The sequence below is a fragment of the Lactuca sativa genome, chromosome 1, assembly GCF_002870075.4.
Source record: "Lactuca sativa cultivar Salinas chromosome 1, Lsat_Salinas_v11, whole genome shotgun sequence".
Taxonomy (NCBI): domain Eukaryota; kingdom Viridiplantae; phylum Streptophyta; class Magnoliopsida; order Asterales; family Asteraceae; genus Lactuca; species Lactuca sativa.
The window spans coordinates 58,066,871-58,082,134 of record NC_056623.2 but is presented as its reverse complement, the minus strand read 5'-3'; positions in this window follow the sequence as shown (position 1 = coordinate 58,082,134).

Below are 15,264 nucleotides of genomic sequence, written 5' to 3'. Positions count from 1 at the left end.
CCTAAAATGCTTTTATGTGCTAAATGTTATATGTTGCCATATATGATATTAATTGTTCGGATCTACGGTTTGTTGCCAACCGGATCTGAAGGTTTATGTGTTTAGGATTCTAAGCGTATGTATATGATATTAGAACTAGCATGTAATCGTTTGGAGTAATAAGGTGAAATTAATCGGTGTATAGATAAAAAATGGTGAGAACAAGAAGCGGAGTTGGAAATGCTGATGAAAACAGGAATCAACCGCCTGTAAATCAACAAGTACCTGTTGTAGCTGATGCACCTGAGCCGATAACAATGGCTGGTGTACAAATGATGATTCAAATGATGTTGGATCGTCAGATGGAAGAAACAAGACGCCTGCTTAGGCAGAATCGTGAAGAACCGTCAATTCAAACGGAAGAGCCCGAGGAGAATGGAGGGCAATCTGAAGGAGAAAACTTTAGTGGGATCATTGGTCAAGACGAACAACCAGTGGTTAGACGCTATAACCAGTATGGAGGAAATGATGGTCGTGGGTGCAAGTATAAGGATTTCATGGCATCCAAACCACCATGCCTATTCGGAAGCCCGACGCCGGTGCAAGTTATGGACTGGGTCTCCGAAATGGAGACTATGTTTGAAAGTTGCGAATGCAGCAACAGACAGAAGACCGCTCTTGTGATCCCTCTGCTAAAATCTGGCGTGTTGAGTTGGTGGAAGCTGTTAGTTGACTCTATGCCCAAGTGAGAAGCAAGCAAAATGTCTTGGGAAGACTTTGTGGAACAACTAAAACTGCAATACTGCTCCGAGCAGGACCTTCTGGAAATCAGTAATGAGTTTCAGAATTTGAAGAAAGGGAAATTGAGCGTTACTGAATACGCTGCAAGTTTCACGGAAAAGATGAAGTTTATCCCATATTTGGTGCCTACAGAACTCTCTAAGGTCAACAAGTTTGCCCTTGGACTACCAGCGGACTATGGTCCAATGGTTAAGCAAGCAACCACATTGAAAGCCGCCATCTGGGCTGCTAGAAATGTTGAGACCCAGATCAGGGAAAAAGGTCTGGAAAGGTCAGAGGTTGGTGAGAAGAGGAAAATTGATGGATTTTCAGGGTCCAGCAAGAAAAGTAAATTCTCGAAGTCTAGTTCGAGAGGAAGTGGAGGAAAGGTAGAGGCGAAATGGTGCGAAAAGTGTAAGAAGAAGCATCATGGGAAGTGTGGCGGGGAAACCACATGCTTCAAATGTGGAAAGCCAGGGCATTATGCCAACGACTGCACCTTCACCAAGAATGTGTGTTATGGTTGTGGTGAGGAGGGGCACATCTCAAGGGATTGTCCGAAAAAGAAGGAAGCAGCAAGACCCAACATTCCGCCAAAGCCAAAGGCGAGAGCATTCCAGATGACACTGGAAGCTGCTAAAGATGAAGCTGATGTCGCTTCAGGTACCTTTCTCGTTAACAAATTGTCCGCCCAGATTTTATTTGATTCTGGAGCCAACTACTCCTTTATATCGCATGAATTTGGTAGAAAACTAGCTTTGCCTATTGATAGACTAGATAATGCTTTATTAGTCGAAGTTGCTAGTGGCAAGTTTGTACCTGTTAGCTATCGCATGAAAAACATTTTAATTGACTTGAATGAGAATAAGTTCCATGAGGAATTATTGCCTATCGAACTTAACGGTTTCGACATTGTTTTGGGAATGGATTGGCTTAGTGCCAATGATGCCGAAATTTTATGTAAGAAGAAAATAGTGAAAGTGAATCCGCCTAGGAAGGAATCGTTTATGGTGTATGGAGATAAACGCAGAGTAAATTCTGGAATCATTTCTCTAATGAAAGCCAGAAAATGTTTGACCAAGGGGTGTACATCATACTTAGCATTCGTAATCGATGCTAAGAAGGAAAAGAAGGTGATGCAAAATATTCTTGTTGTGGGTGATTATCCGGAAGTATTTCCCGAAGATCTTCCTGGATTACCACCCGATCGACAAGTAGAATTTCGTATTGACTTGTTGCCCGGAACAACGCTAATTGCAAAAGCACCTTATCGATTAGCACCGACGGAGATGAAGGAGCTGATGATGCAACTTTAGGAGTTATTGGACAAAAAGGTTTCATTAGACCTAGTTCATCACCCTGGGGAGCTCCGGTGTTATTCGTAAAGAAGAAAGATGGAAGCATGAGGATGTGCATTGATTACCGAGAACTGAATAAGGCAACAATAAAGAATAGATATCCGTTGCCAAGGATTGATGACCTATTTGATCAGCTACAAGGTTCAAGTTATTTTTCAAAGATTGACCTAAGGTCAGGATATCATCAGCTGAAAGTAAAGGAGCAAGATATCGAGAAGACTGCATTCAGAACTAGATATGGACACTACGAGTTCTTGGTTATGTCGTTTGGACTAACCAATGCTCCGACAGCAATCATGGATTTAATGAATAGGGTTTGTAATCCATTCCTTGATAAATCCGTAATAGTGTTCATAGACGACATTCTGATTTACTCGAAAAGCCAGGAGGAACATGGCAGACACTTGCGAGAAGTGTTAGAAGTTTTGAAGAAGGAGAAGCTGTATGCAAAGTTCTCCAAATGTGATTTTTGGATTCGTGAAGTCCAATTCTTGGGTCACGTGGTCAACCAAGAAGGGATAATGGTTGATCCAGCGAAGATCGAAGCTGTGATGAAGTGGGAACAACCGAAAAGTCCCACGGAGATTCGAAGCTTTTTAGGATTAGCCGGATATTACCGCAGGTTTATCCAAGGTTTTTCTTCGATTGCTACTCCATTAACAGCTTTGACCCACAAAGGAGCTACTTATGCTTGGAGTGATAAGCATAAAGAAGCATTCGAGAAGTTAAAGAAGAAGCTATGCGAGGCACCGATACTTTCTCTACCCGATGGAGTTGAAGACTTCGCTGTTTATAGCGATGCGTATGGGGTTGGATTGGGTTGCGTTTTGACCCAAAGGGATAAGGTGATCGCATATGCGTCTCGACAGCTGAAGGAGAATGAAAAGAACTACCCGACTCATGATTTGGAGTTGGCAGCGGTAGTTTTTGCTCTGAAAATATGGAGGCATTACCTCTATGGCACGAAGTGCAAACTTTTCACTGATCATAAGAGTCTCCAATATCTCTTTGGTCAGAAAGAATTGAATATGAGGCAACGACGCTGGCTGGAATTACTTAAAGATTACGAGTATGAGATACTTTACCACCCCGGTAAAGCCAATATTGTCGCTGATGCTCTCAGTCGGAAAGTCAATCTTGAAAGGAGAAGGCCAAGAGCGTTGAGAATTGAAGTTGTCTCGACTATTTTGGAAAGTATAAAGAAAGCTCAAAGCGAAGCTTTTGAGAAGAATGACCGGAAGGAGGAACGTTTGGGCAAAACGTGTGACATCCCCAAAATCACAGCCAGAAAAGACCGGTTTGTTTATGCTTTGTTTAAAAATCAGAGTTACATTTTAAATGAAAGTGTTGCGGAATTTGTCCCAAAACAAAAATGATAAAGATTTATCAAAAGCATTTCCATAGAAATGTATTTCATTAAAAGACTCGGGATGTCATGTTCGTACAGATCAAAAGCATAAACAGTACAATATAAGCCTTACTACATTATTTCATATCTACAGGCCTATATCCGTAATCCCTCGTCCAAAACATCACACCTATGCTCATGCGCCACTACCTGTAATACATAAAACTGAGTGGGTCAGGCTTGGGAGCCTGGTGAGCACATAGGGTTTTCAACCCACAATAAATAAGTTTATTAATTTCATCGATCAACAATAACCCGATTACCCGTTCCCGTTATCCTCACTTTACGTCCTTAAACACCTATCATAAGGGACCTAGCCTAAGGATCATCATCGGGACGGACACTACTGCTAAGGGGATTCCTCAGCAATAAATGTCCTAAAGGCAACCATGTGGGGGATGGAGTACACCGGTGAACATATCGTTCACAAACACCTACAGGTTGCGAGCCTGCTAGTGTTCCACTGGACTGTCTAGAAGAGTCCGTGGTCGTCATCCATACTCCGCTAGATGACAGAATCAACAACATCAACATCGAGGCCTCTCATCATTTTATCACACATCACCTATTGCATCTACCCATGTTTTACCCCAACATTTTCGTAGATATAAAATACATATACAGTTTAAATCATTGAAAACATGTATAACAACGTTCATCTAGCATAGATAGCAAATATTCAGATAATATGCACACATAGCACGTAATTTATATAAAATACTTCATATCTATGTGTAAGTTGAAAGTAACTATGCACTCACTTGTTAAGGTGATGATTCCAAAATCGGGCAGCGCTTGCTTCTAACGATTCTATTTTCCTTCGACGAAACCTAGCATTATTATCGCTAAATTTTAGTCTAATATTTACCGTGACCAACTATTAGTCTTAGTATTATTATTATTATATAAGCGTTAAACAATATTTTCCAACCACTATGTACAGACAGGGGCCAGACATAAAACACCGGAGGGCAGGACCATTTTGGCATATAGCACTTCTGAAATCCAACAACCCTATGCGGCCCTTTAAACCAGATTCCCCGTACCGCGAGTAGTTAAAAAAAATATTATAACGACACTTATATAAGTTATAATAATAGCTCAAATATTTATTATAAGTTCATAATAACAATACTAATTTTAAATATAAGCTATATTAAAATAAGGTAAGCATAACTTACTTACAAGGGGGTTTTAGCTAGGAGTCGGGCTCTGCGGGGGCAGAACTTCGTCGTTGAATCTTTCTAAGAAAGATTCATGCAGCGCTTCAGCGCTCACCTTACTATACTAAGCTACAGAAAGAGAAGTCGAATCACGAGGGACCGAAATGCTCGGGGGATAAGGAGAGAAAGACTCTTGAATCAAGAGAATGGTGCAAGAAATATGAGAGCCCAAGGCTCTTATTTATACTAATTGAATTTTCAAAAACTACCCTCCATAATTACTTAATGACCTTTTAGTTATATAAACAACTAAACACCCCTCTATAATACTATTATAAATGGATTTAATGATATTTGTACTAAACTAATGTCGAAAGAACTCAACATTAGTCTTATAATGACCGCATCGTCGATACCTTTCTAATGATATATACATATGTATATATATGTGTACGTATACATGATTTATACTTTATTTTAATACGTAAATATGCTATTATAATTTGTAACTCGTTCATACGAACTCCGTTTTTGACGTTCTTTATATCCACGCGTAGGTGAAGACGTACTCTACAACTTTCGTTTAGACTCCGTCGGCTAATTTTGACTTTATTTTTAAAGTTATATTTTTAACAAGCCGGGACAGGATTGGTCTGTTTAAAATCTCATAACTTCTTCATACGAAGTCAGATTTGGGCGTTCTTTTTATCGATATTCTTAGTTTAACATATTCTACGACTTTCGTTTAGATCACTAAGGCTAAATCTCGCTCTATCGTAAATTCACTATTCACGCTTCCCGATATCGTGCCGGTTCTGTCGTGAAACTTCGACGGGTCATAACTTCTTCGTTATAACTCGGATTTCGGCGTTCCTTATATGCACGGAAACCTTGAGACATATTCTACAACTTTATGTAGAGATATCGGGATTATCTCACACTTTAATTTTGACGCTCATTTCTATTCTTTATTAATTATACATTTATAATTAAATAATAAACACATATAATTCACATAATACTCAAATATTTCATCTTTATTACTTCAAAAAGAGTTACAAGAGTTGACCTAGACTATTACATTGACAAAAATGCTTAGCCCTGAAACCCGGGCGTTACAAAACGTTGGTGTTCGGTGTAAACAATCACGGACTGAAGGTGTTCCAAGATCAGATTTGGATACCTAAGACAGGAGGAGTCAGAGATCTTTTGATGGAAGAAGCTCACAAAACCATGTACTCGATTCATCCCGGTAGCACTAAAATGTATAGGGACCTGAAACCCTATTATTGGTGGCCGACGATGAAGCTCGACATGTCGAAATATGTGGCGGAGTGTGTGACCTGTGCAAGAGTCAAGGCACAACATCAGAAACCATACGGGAGTTTAGAACCTTTACCTGTGCCTATGGGTAAGTGGGAAGTCATTTCTATGGATTTTGTCACTAAACTTCCCAGAACAAAAAGTGGTCACGACATGATTTGGGTGGTCGTTGATCGATTCACTAAGAGTGCGCATTTTATAGCAGCCAATGAGAAATGGTCTATGGAAAAGCTTGCGAATTCTTACGTGAAGGAAATTGTGAGGCTTCACGGTGTTCCGTTAACAATTGTGTCAGATCGTGATAGTCGTTTCACCTCACGATTTTGGAAAAGTCTACAAGAGGAATTGGGTACCAAGTTGTGCTTAAGTACAGCTTACCATCCGCAGACTGACGGTCAGAGCGAACGAACGATACAAACGCTTGAAGATATGCTAAGAGCATGCACCTTGGAATTCCTAGGTAATTGGGATGAACATTTACCATTGGTAGAATTTTCCTATAATAATAGTTTCCACTCGAGCATTAAGATGGCACCTTATCAAGCATTGTATGGACAGAAGTGTCGTACGCCGTCTTGTTGGCTTGAGGCTGGGGAAAAGCAGTTTATGGGACCGGAGATACTCCATCAAACTGCTGAAAAGTTGAAAATAATTAGGGAGAGAATGTTAGCAGCTCAGGACCATCAAAAGAGATACGCTGACAAAAAGCGAAGACCGATGACTTTTGAAGTTGAAGATTCGGTTTTGCTTAAAGTCTCACTGTGGAAGGGACTTATAAGATTTGGTAAAAGGGGAAAGTTAAGTCTAAGGTTTATTGGACCGTTTAAAGTTCTTCAGAGGATTGGGAACCAAGCTTACAAGCTCGAACTACCAGAAGAACTGAATGGAATTCATAACACTTTCCATGTGTGTTATTTGAGGAAGTTCACGGGAGAAGTTCCCAACATAATTCCACTTTCGGAGTTGAGGATCGATGAGAACAAAAGGTTGATTGAGGAACCGGAGGCAATCGTTGACCGAAAGACTAAGAAATTGCGACATAAGATGGTTGAGTTAGTGCTTGTCCGATGGAAACATGCGAATGGGCCTAATCTCACCTGGGAGACGGAGAGTGACATGATGAGTCGCTATCCGCATTTGTTTGCTGGTGTGTGATTCCGGGGACGGAATCATTCTAAGGTGGAGAGAATTATAACGCCCGTGTTTCTGGGCTTGCCATTTTTAGCAATGTAATAGTCTAGGTTAACCTTTGTAACCCCAATTTGAAATAATAAAAATGTATTATTTGTGAATTATGTGATTTATGTGTTTATTTTCTTGATTTTTATAATTTAATGAATTAAGAATAAAATAAGCGTCAAAATTAAAGTGTGAGATAAGCCCGATATCTTTGCATAAAGTTGTAGTGGTTGAAACAAGGATTCCGGAGATATAAGGAATGCCAAAATCCGAGTTATAACGAAGAAGTTATGACCTGTCGAAGTTTCGCGACAGAACCGGCACGACGCCGAGTGACGTAAAATATGAATTTAAGATAGAGCGATATTTAGCCTTAGCGATCTAAACGAAAGTCGTAGATTTTGTTAAACCGAGAGCGTGCATAAAAGGAACGCCCAAATCTGACTTCGTATGAGGAAGTTATGATTTTTCTAAGTTTCGACTTAGCAGTATGCAGCCCGAATACTCGATTTGAGATCGAGCGGTTTTTAGCCGAAACAATCTAAATGAGAATCGAAGATCTCGTTGTTAGCAGCGAAACGATGAAAAGATAGGCGAGAACGGACGTCGGACGAAGAAGTTATGAATTTATAACGAAGTTTTTCTGTCCCGGCCTTCTAAAAATAAATAATAAAAATAAAAGTCAAAATTAGCCGACGGAGTCTAAATGAAAGTTGTAGAGTATGGTCTGACCTTCGTGTGGATATAAAGAATGTCGAAAACGGAGCTCGTATGCGAAAGTTACGCAATTTAGAAGTTCGACGAGTCAATTACGCCCCGCGTAATTTGAGTATGCCCAACGTACTCAGTCAGATGCAACTTGTCTGACCAATACTCGAGTGCCACCAGTCGACGTACGCAGTGATGTAAAAGTACGCCCCGCGTAATTTGAGATTACGCCCCACGTAATCCCAGACCCTCAGCCTCTAAATAGAACTCGAAATCAGCCATTTTCTCTTGTTCAAACTCTTTCTTCTCTCTAGTTTTTGCCTCGTTTTGCATGTCGTTTATACCCCGAAGCCCCGGTATTATTCCCGAGCCCCGAAGCAAGTTCCGAAGTCCCGAGGATCCCGAGAAGATCCTGAAATAAGTTCCTTATAATAGACGTTATTTTTAGGAACGTAAGGTGAGGATAACGGGAATGGGTAATCGGGTTTATTGTTGATTGTTGTAATTAAATATAATTATTGTGGGTTTGAAAACCCTATATGCTCACCAGGCTCCCAAGATTGACCCACTCAGTTGATTTGTATTATAGGAAGTGGCGCAAGAGCTTAAGATGGGCGAATCATCAATTTGTTTTTGTTTACAAGTCTGTATATGTATATATTTGTTGAACGACTTGTAATGTTATCGTTTATGCTTTATGATCTGTATCGGAACATGACATCCCGACTTTTGATTATGAAATGAAATCATATTTCTTTATGAAATGTTTTGATAAATATCTATTTTATCATGTTTTGTTTTTGGGAACAAATTCCGCATCTCTTTTAAAACTAAAAGGATTTACTCTGAAAATGTTTAAAAAACATAAATGAAATCGGTCTTTTCTGGCCGAGATTTTGGGGATGTCACATCTGGATTCGTTTTAAAAATAATGATTGATTATCTTATGGTTTTATGAAAATGTTTTTTATAAAAATGAAAATTCTTGTCATGGTTTTTGGGATGTTACAAGACTAAACGTTCATACTCCCAAACGAAGCTTTTTGTTTAAATCGAGTTTTTTTTTTTTGTTAAAAGATAGAAGCACACATACATGCATTCACACATGTACACACACATGAAATAAATCGTATATTGACTGATTAGTCCCTAGACTTTTTGGGTTTCAAACTTTAGCACATTGCCCTTGATGGTCAACAGGGCCTCGTAATTTCATCTATAGAGTGCACATTACCCCTAATGGTCAATATGGCCTCATAATACTATAGATTAAAGATGATATTTTAGATAATATAGTCGTATACTAAAACTCCATGAAAACAAAGTAACACACTTACACATAAACATTTACCACCGCGAATAATATAAACACACACACACACACACACACACACACAAACGAGCATATTCATCATTTATGAGCGTGTTTATCATTCTCTCAAAGTGTTTTCTAAACAATTTCATTTTCCTCTAAGTCAATGCTAATATATATGACCCTTTTTAAATGTGCTCATTTACATGTGTTTTCTTAAGAACACTTATGTAATACTTGTTTTTCATAACATGCATTATTTCAAGAGATTTAGAATTTATGAGATGAGTAGGTGAAATACAATATAAAGTTGCATTAAATTGAGCATTTTCTCTTTAGCAAAATGGATTTGAGGAAAGTTGTAGATCTTCTAAAGTCGATTTCATGGATATAAAGATCGTCGAAAATGGAGTTTGTTTGAAAAAGTTATGGTCGTTTGAAGTTGTGATGAAAGTATATTGCAATTTTGCGAAGGTCAACATAAGTAAAAGTCAAACGGTCAACTTTTGAGTCACCACGGCGTGGTATGAGATGAGTCACCAAGACACGTGACGGAAGAGTGCAATATGTGGCAATTGTCGGAGAAACTCGTGGCCACGGTGTGGCCATATGACTATGACGACGTGACATTGTTGATGGTATAAATAGATCTTATTTGGTGTCGATCGAGAGATTTTGGCACACATGATCGGAGATGCTGCTCGGGAAGCATTCTTGGGAGATTATAAGGGAGGGGATATACTCTTGAACGAGAGATACAGGCTGAGTTACAAGATTCATTGAGGTATCTTTTACCCTGTTAATTGTGATTACGAAATTTCTTATTTTTAAGATCTATTGGACCTGAGTATGTGTTACGGAATTCATGATATGGTGTTGTTACGAACCCTTTGGTAAGATTAGTGAGTAAATATTACGATTAAATATTTAGTCAAGACTGTGAGGGTTATAAACCCTAATGATCGAGAAATTACCCATTGTGAGAGATTTAGCTAACGACTTACGAGTTAATCCTGTTCCGATTATATTATGAGATTTGATTATTATTGTAACAATAGGTCACAAAGTATAGCTAACAATGGGTTGTGACAAGTTCTGATGAGCTTGTTATTTGATGAATTGGTGTTACCACGTAACAATTTGATAGGCAATGAAGGATTGAGATCGGATCTGGAATTTGTCTACTAACTAACCATGTGAATAACACTAGTATAACATCCGTTGTTGTAATATTTGTGTTATACATTATATAAGATATGTATTGTGATTTAAATGATAAAAAATTATTGAGAAGTAGATCTTTATTAACATTGATCATGATGGAGAGATAGATCATAATTGAGAGATTGATCATGATCAAGAGAGAGAGAGATTATCAAACTGAGAGATAAATTATGATTGAGAGACTGATCACGATCGAGTGAGAGATCATCACACTAAGAGATAGATCATGATTGAGAGATTGATTATGATTAAGAGATATATCATCACACTAAGAGATATATCATACTGAGAGGTAGATCATTAATGAGTGACAGATCATTATTAATGGGATAAATTGTTATTATTAAGAACTTGATTTGTATTAAATTGATTATGGGGATATGAGAACACCACTAATTGGTGTAATTTATTTGTTACATATCATTGATGATGAGTTGCTATGTGATAAATATGATTTATATGATTTTGTTACAATAGTTGTTATTCACTAAGCCGCGAGGCTTACGTTTTTGTGATGATCATTTTGCAGGTAGATTATTGCGGCGCTCGACTTTGATCATGTACTTGAGGTCAATATGATCCCTATTGATAACTTGTTGTATTCCGTAGTGCCAATATACACCAAAATTATTTGTAAAATTTAAATGAGAAATGAATTTTTTTTGGGGTGTACTTGGTAATAAAAGTTTGGACGTTACAAGTTTTATCAGAGCTGTGGTTTAAGTGAATTAAGTTCTTATATTAGATTCCTAAACTTAAACCATAAAGTAGAGATGATAATTGATTAAATCTTATGAATATGAATTAGTTTATTATTAGACATTTTAAGAATTTTCGATATATATATATATATATATATATATATATATATATATATATATATATATATATATATATATATATATATAGTAACGTCCCATTTTCACATCAAAATTTTTCATTTTTAATTAAGGTGAAACTGCTCATTTTTAGAATACAAGTTACGAAAATCATTTATTCCAAGTTATATTTATCAAAAATCAGAGTAATATAATAACGCGAAATCGTCAATGTTGTTGATGAGTGTGTAAAGTCACGTCTTCATCTTTCCACGAACCAATGATACCTGAAAATAATTGCAACTGGGTAAGCATAAAGCTTAATGAGTTCCCCCAAAAATATCACACAAATTAAGACAAATAAAACATGTAATAGGTCCAATCAGTCATCGGACTGGAATACCCCAGCCTAACAAGTCATTAGACTGGAATGCCCTGACCCAATCAGTCATTGGACTAGAATGCCTCAGCCCAATCAGTCATAAGACTAGGTTACCTCGGCCCATTCAGTCATCGGACTAGAATGCCAACATGCAACAGGTCCAATCAGTCATCAGACTGGAATACCCTAGCCCAATCAGTCATTATATTGGAATGCCTCGGTCTGTTGGCTTACACACATAGTAGTAAAGCCTCAACCCAAACCGTACTATGTCGACATATACAGTATATAAAACATATTGTTACAAACAAATAATCATGCAGATCTAGCGGATCACTACAACATATCAACATCCAATATACAAGGATACAAAACCAACAACCCAAGGAATGCGTAACCGTATTGTTAACGTATCCCTCTAGGAATACATCAAAGATAGCGGACCAATTATCTAAAGGACGACCTAGCTAACGGTCGCTACCCAGCGTAAGTGATTAGGCCTAGGCCCTCGCCCTTGCGGCCTCATGCTTAAACCCCGACGCTCTAGCGCCAAGGTCCAGTTCAGGACAAGAAACTCCAGTCTAAAATAAGCCAAAATAGTACTGGCCACTCCCCAAAGCGACAAGTGTAGCGCCCACGGTATTGTCCTCTGATAATTCCACACCAATAACAGATAACCACTAGTGGTGCATGGTCCGCCAATAGGAATCTCTCACATTCTGTCGGCCCAGACGAGACAAAAGATCCTGCCGGGATCACACGTAGAAGATGACAAGTATAAAAGGGACCCTTCTTCTCCTGAAGAAGGGATTGCCACATTCTCTATCCGATACCTAAACCTAATTCTCTCATAGAACCACTAAATAGATTGTCGGAACTTCGTTCCAGGACCACCTCCAGGACGACGACTGACGTCGATTTTTTCTTTGTTGTGAATCTAAGGCTTAACCTAGGTGAAGCTATTCTGGGAAAATGTTAAGCTCGGGGAACATATAGCAACATTTGGCGCCATCTTGGCATGTACTTAGAGTTACACAAGCTTAATACGACTCTAAACATCGGAAATGACGGGAAGGGAGCATACGACGTCCGGTGGAGGATAAAAAAGTCCAATCAGATCAATGTCTTCGCTCGATGGCACACAACTATCTGCATTCTACACACCAACAACACAGAAATCAAGTCCAATAATAGGAACCACAACAGCAACAATCGCCTCCCTATGACGACCGTCACCTGTCACAACAAAGCACCCGGTTACAACTGCGACTACAACGCCTCAGTCGACCATAACTCAACAGTTGCAACCACCGACCCAATAGTCACAACCGATGGCTTCCCTGCTGCAACCGCTATTGCAGCATGCGAAGACGAACACTTGATCACCAAACGCCACACCCTCCTCCGCGCTACAATCAATGACGAGCCATCAGTCCTTCATCAAGGCGAGCATGTTACATATACCAGTTTTGGTGCAATAAGTACCGAAGTTTAACCCTTGCATATACAATCTCCAGGAAACCTTCCCTCAAGCGCACACCACCGCTGAAATGGAAAGAAGGCAACTAGAATGAAACATCTTTGACATCAGAAATAACTTGAGGACCAAGTTCGATACCGATAAGAAGAGTATTAGGGTTCGAAAAGATGTTGGTAAACACCAAGATCACAAGAGCAAGATCTTCACCATCAGGAGGCCACACAAGAGACGCGATCACTGTGAAGCTGAAGACGACTTAGAGGTATTATCTAGAAACCTCCTTAACATCAACTTCTCACTATAGAACCCGATACCACACAATTGGAACCCTAGGGATCCACTCTTAATCACTGCATGTATACGTCAAAAGCAGATCCATCGCGTTTACATAGACAATGGTAGTAGCACTGACATCCTTTATGAGCACTACTTCAGGCAGTTTTCGACTTCTTGGAAAGAGGGCCTGAAACCGCCAACATGCGGCCCATTGGTCGTCTTCACAGGACACAGTCTATGGCCATTGGGCACCATATACCTCTTACTCATGTTGGTTAGCCACAAAGGAAGGGAGAGCATCACACGAACAATCGAGTTCTTGGTAATGCGATTCCCAACGGAACAAAACATATTGCTTGGGCGACCAACGCTCTTCCATTTTGTATCAGTTATGACATCCCGAGTTTTAGAAATATAAACAAAACACATTTCTTCGAAAATGATTTGATAAAATAATTATCATGTTTTTGGGACAAATTCCACATAATTAATCTTTTTAAAAGAATTCTCTGATTTAAAAAGCATGAGCAAATCGGTCTCTTCAGACCGTAAAAATGGGGATGCCACAAAGGAAATGTCAAGTACTAAAAGCGAAGTGCTGCCTGAATTTCGAATCATCGAGTGCAGAGTAACTTCGACTTACACATAGATATGAAGTATCTAGATGATTATATTCTAAATATGCCTATTATTTGTACTTCCTGTTAGCCGCGCTAGATGAAATATTATAACATTGTTTTATTTGATCGTGTATATATATATATATATATATATATATATATATAGAGAGAGAGAGAGAGGGTAGAAAAGGGATGATAATGATGAAATAGATGAGATGAAATGATGATAAAATGAGAGGCCTTGACTTTATAGATGATATAGTCGTCTAGCAGAGTATAGATGACGATCACAGAATATTCTATATAGTCCAATGGAATGCTAGCAGGCTCGCAGCCTATAGGTGTTTTGAACTATGTTTTCATTAAAGATGTACTTCATCCCCCCATGGTTGACTTGTTGACATATATCGCTAAGGAATCCCCGAAGTGGTATATTCTACCCCGATACTTATATTGACCTTAGGATAAGTCCCTTGAGACTAGTATTTAGGTCATAATGTGAGGATAACGAGAATGTATAATCGGGTTGAATTGTTTGATGAAAAGAGTATAATTAAAAAAATTAATTATTGTGGGTTTAAACCTTATGTGCTCACCAGACTTCCCCAAGTCTAACCTACTATGTTTCCTTGTATCACTAGTAGGGGTATGAAAGCACATGAATGTTGGGATGATTCTGATGAAAGGATAATAGAATGTAGGCCAATAGGTTAATGTACTCTTGTAAGGAATGTAATCTTTCGTTTATGCTTATGTATTGTATTGACGACGACATCCAAATGTTTTTAATAAAAATAAAGTACATTTCTTCGGAAATGTTTTGATAATATTATTATCATATTTTTGGGAACAAGTTCCGCATTATAATTCTTTAAAAATGATACTCTGATTTTTAATAAGCATAAATAAATCGGTCTTTCCTGGCCTTCAAATTGGGGATGTCACAAGTTTCATAATTTTTTCGGTCCAAGGAATAACAAGGGCATGGGATGTAGGGTGGAGGTGAAGAGGGAGGAGGAAGGAGGATGTCTGTGGTGGAGAAAACCGTTAGTTTTCCAAGGTTTTGTAATTCGTGGTAGAGAAGGGAGGGTCGGAGCAAGAGATGTAAGAGCCAGAGTCGGAGTTTTTGAGTCGGAGGAGGAGACGTGTGCGTTGTAGGCGGAGAGGCTGTGACGTGTGCATTGTAGACGGCGACAGAGAAGTTAGTGATGCTGGGCGGCGAAATGTAAAGTTCCATGGCTTAGGGTTCTTGCG